This window comes from Anguilla rostrata, chromosome 7 (genome assembly GCF_018555375.3).
Source record: "Anguilla rostrata isolate EN2019 chromosome 7, ASM1855537v3, whole genome shotgun sequence".
Classification (NCBI taxonomy): domain Eukaryota; kingdom Metazoa; phylum Chordata; class Actinopteri; order Anguilliformes; family Anguillidae; genus Anguilla; species Anguilla rostrata.
The window spans coordinates 28,042,451-28,047,349 of NC_057939.1; the positions used below are offsets into that span (position 1 = coordinate 28,042,451).

The 4,899-nt window shown below is 42.4% G+C and overlaps 1 long non-coding RNA gene across 1 annotated transcript; it reads left to right on the forward strand.

The window, feature by feature from the left end:
* Positions 1 to 371: 371 nt before the first annotated feature.
* LOC135259516 (uncharacterized) lies at positions 372 to 4,424 on the forward strand. Its single transcript, XR_010331293.1, has 2 exons — positions 372 to 514; positions 2,719 to 4,424. It is a non-coding gene; the product is annotated as an uncharacterized LOC135259516 (long non-coding RNA).
* The last annotated feature ends 475 nt before the right edge of the window (positions 4,425 to 4,899 follow it).

A 4,899-nucleotide genomic window follows, 5' to 3' on the forward strand; every position in this document is an offset into this window, starting at 1 on the left:
GGCGAAAGGCCTGGTGGCAGGCTAGAGATCACTGAAATTCTTTGACTTCTAGCAATGGCATGCAGTGGAGCAGCGATGCTAGCAAAGTCTTTAAAGGCAGACTACGCAGGATTTTTTTTGGGAAATATAATAAAAAAACTATGCTAAGCCATATCTATGATGCACTGGTCATCTCAGTTTTTAAACACATTAGCCAAATTTGTTCTTAGCCTTTTACTTGTATTTGTAATTCTAAAATGTGTTCGGGAAATTTCTGGGCATGGCGCAGTGGGGAGGGGTGGGTGTGTCTACAGAGCCTGTGGTTTGGGATCAGATTCCAAGGATGTGTTTGTTGCTAGTTTGCTGAAATAGCAGATGCTAAGAAGCCTAGACACAGTGAAGCAGAAATACAAGCTGAAAGGCCTCGTTCAGTCATCAGAGTCAACCTTGGAATTGCTTTTCCTCGGTGGCATCAGCTGAAGTTCACCACGAGGATGAAAGATAACACGGAGTTAGCCTGTTTTCTGTTGGACCTGTAAGTAACCTCGCTTTTAGCTAGCTAGTAATGTTAGGCAGCTTGATGCCCAAGGTTGGGGAGCTTTTGTATTGAATTCTGTTCTCTCATCGAGATGTCTTCACACCATGGGAATTGCTGTTACTGTTTATAGTTGCAATTTATCTAGTTTGGTAATTCACCAGCATTTATTTCAATTGGGAACTGAATTAATATAGTATGCATGCCATATAGCTCCCTGTTGCCAACTTCAAAAACAACAAAGTAGCAAACAAAGCCTCCCGTCCTCATTAGGGATTACTGATTATAAAACACAGCATAACTGCCTAGGCATCTGTAGTTCACCTGAATTTATTTCTTATCTCTATACCTCAGGAACATCATTTTTTATTTCTATCTCTATACCTCAGGAATATAACAATGTAATATTGTATTACATTTTATGGGCCTGCTGAGGCATTTTTATACATGCCACAGAGCATGATAGGATGTTAATTGCTCAATTGTATCATGCAGGAAAAGACATGTATGGAAGCATCTGCATGTTTCTCCACACATTTATATAGGTTTTTCTTTTAATTTGTCGCTCGCCTGCATATATATATATATATATATATATATATATATATATATATATATATATATACACATACATAAATATATATATTATATACACATACATAAATATATATATATATATATACACATACATATATGTATATATCTATATATTTGTGGCACATGAACTGTCAAAGCTATGCATTTAGAGGCAGAGTCTCCTCAATGGGTGGAGACATGCAGATTTTGGGCCATCTTTTTCAGAGGTGTGTGGACTGGGAATCAATGTTCTGCAACCAGAGGTGACATTCCTGCCAAGTGTTTCTTCCACCCATGAACTCATCCAGCTGATTTCACTAATTATTTCTATTTCCTGTGTTACGACCCAGCTGTCCAGGGGTATGATAGATGGAGTGTGCAATATTAAATAGAAAAAGCGAACAACTGGGGAAGGGGAAGAATGGTGAATTCCGATGAGCAGCAAGACAAGAATAACAACAATTCACATAAAAGTACAGTGAAAAAAAGTGTTTTCTAAATAATACTGACAACTAGTGATAACACTGCAGGTAAGTGACAGGCTATAAATAGTGTGTATAATATTTACAAACACACACAACCAAGGATTGGGACCCCAAATGTTGCCAAATAAAGTAACAAAACTGTACAAAGCTCGCTACAACCAAAAAGTAGAAGACAACCTACCTAGATACTTTCAAAACAATAGCCTACCTAACTACTCTAGAAAACAAACATAAATACAGAGGGTGGAAACCAGTCCTAGCCTTGTGTGCTTATACTGTAAAATCTTTTAATCCTATACGCAAGTGTACATAGGCCTCTGTCTTACCTGTCCCAATGCCTCAGTGTGGTGGACAAATGTGACGGCTACAGGGTAAAACAAAGGGAAATTGATACACTGTTTAAGGTGCACAACCAAGGATTAACATGAAGTAATGATACAGACAACCAACAAACACAGTAACTGGAAGAATAGCAGAGGGAAATGGAAACAACCAAATACGGGATGGCCAGTGGGTAATTTAAATCTGGCGTTGTCATTGGATTGGTGTAAGGTAGGCAGGGACCAGCAGGATGCTTGTGAAGGGCGGCAGAAATGGCAAACGGCAGCGGTTTCTGGAAAGAGGGGAAAAAGAGCAAGAGAGAGAGAGACAGACGCACAGGAGCACACATAACGTCTGAAGTTAGAAAATCTATGTGATTGAATTATTGAATCAAGTATTGATTGAATACTGGGGAAGACTACTACATTCTGAACCAAGATTTCCTGCCTGGAACCCTTCCAGTTGAAGCTCTCCTTGGACAAAGATATTCACTGCAGATAGCAGGATTTCAATCAGAAACATGAGACAAAACATGTGGACAGCTAGGAAATGTAGTTAAAGTGTAAATAAAAACAAATAAATAGGACAACTAACTTTTCCAACTCAACAATATTGCATACAGCGCCTACTGTTGAAATTCACAAATGCTCTTTGTTTAAAACCAACACCAAATGCTACCCAGCTGCAGCAGGAGTGGAGTAGACCAGGTGACCCAGAAAGCACCTCTTCTTTCCCTGAGAGAACAGCATCTTCAGTGTTGCACAGTTTGCATTAATTAATTAATTGATTAACTTTTTTATTATCTTTATTCTTTCTCAACAGGATCAGTTGAGCATTGGAAAAAAACACACACAGATGAAAAACAATGGTCTGATGACGGGGAAATGAGCCTGACACCCCCGTGGTAAAGTGAGGATAGAAGTGCTGAGATGTACAGCGTTATTACTCATTTCCAAATACAGGATCTTTACCAGAAATGAGCCCTGTCTCTCTACAGACGGGGTCCCTGCACTGCCGCACATGTGACTCCTCGGATTCAGCCCACTTCTCAAAAAATTCCATCTCCCATTCTTGTTGTTTCTAATTGTCATTGTTTTTAAATCACAGCAGGACATTTTTTTGCCCATTTTTGAACAATACTTCTGTGAACAGTGCAATCCTTACTTCCTGCTCTCAACGAAGGCGGACGCTTTTTCCTCTGCTCCCTCCCTGCCCTTATCTGCCCCTGCTTGCTGCTCTCTTGTCTTGTGCTGCGTCTGTCTGAACTATCCGGAGCCTCTCTCTGCATTTCTCTCCGAAACCTAAAAGCATGGATCTGATCAACTGGTCTCTCAACGCAATTGATAGTATTTTCTCGACGAGAAGAACGGGTCAGGGAGAGCCCTCTTGCCCTGATGGAATGTTTGCAGCCGGATACACGATGGACTCCTGGAAGGAGTGGATGGTCGTGTGCCTGTCGATCCTTTCCGTTGAGGATGTTGAAGACGTTTACTTGATTGGAATTATGATAACAGGCTTTCTGCTGTTTGGAGCTGGCAGCATCCTGATTTATCGCAAAATGCCGAAGGCGTTGGCAGCACTAATTGGGAAGCTGCCCGCCATTGAGGGAACGGGCAGGGCTGTCAACACTCAGACTCAAGCGATTTGTGAGCTCAATCGCAAACTGGATGCGATTGGATCGCAAATTCGCATGACGGATACCAACTTGGAGAAGTTGTCGGTTCGGCTCACTGAAATGGGCCACTAATTCGGATGATTGGAACAACGCTGAGAGAACCACAGGACTAAAGGTAGACGAAAAATGCAGAAGTCTGCCTGAACCCAAAACAATCCTTATCCTCATTGGCTCCCCCACATCGGCCTTGGAAGGCTGATATCTCTCCACTCTCCTGGATTGTTATGCAGCCAGATGCTCGGCCCTACCCCCACCTCCCTGCTCCTATGGAACTTTGTCTCTGGATCAGGACTCTTCGAGGTCATCTCCACGGCAACGGCCGTGTCCTCGTCATCAGTATCAGACGGCAGAGACAATGTTGAGACTGTGGTGGAGATGAAGTCCATGGACTTACACACACACGCACATGAAGATAACACACACACCACCTCCTACTCAACGCCTTCTTGGCTCCCACCCCCCTCCCTCCCCCGTTACAGTGCAGTCTGCTGAGGGTTGATGCGCTGCGCCTGAGCGGCTGCGCGCTCCCCCCAGTGTCTGTGCTGCGACACTTCCCCTCCCCGACACCCTACCCCCTACCACACGTGCAAGTCTTCGAGTTTTTGTTGTAATGTTTGTAATGTTTGTAATGTTTTTATGATGTTGCTATGTGCTGAGGTTTTTTCTTCGTTTCAATGAAACGAGTGCCCTCTCGTTTCATTGAAAGGACTGTTTTTCTTCCTCCTCCTTCCTCCTGTTCTCTCATTTCTCATCTAATAAGTTGGCGCCGCAGATGGCTGCCTCGGTGTGTTGACCAAAGCAAATTCCTCGTATGTGTAAATGTACTTGGCAATAAATTCGATTCTGATTCTGATTCTGATTCTGATTCTGAATCCAAATCCACCTACAGTGCAGATCTTCAGCATTAATGAAATAGAACGTGAGCCTGTTTGAATAAGATGGACTGAAAAGGGTTTAATCATCAGAATGGAAAAAAGAACCTCAAACTGAAACTCCCTCTTTTCTGGAAACGTTTGCTGTGCAGAAGAGCTACGCAGCGCTGCCTGAACCCTCCGCCTATTGACCATCTGCACTCTGAATTTTCTCAGCACAGTCATTGACTTACTTATTTGGTAAGATTTTTTCAGGGAATATATATATATTTCAACAGGCCCAAATACAGAGCTCAGATTACTGTAGATATTTGGCAGGGATATCTACCACTGTTATGGCACCCCCTGCTGGCTGTATACTGTATTTCTCTTTTCAAAGGATGATGTGGCAATCTCAATGATTGTGGGCTCATTCTAATAGCTTATTTTCATTCCTTTCATCCTTTTCTTGCTCCT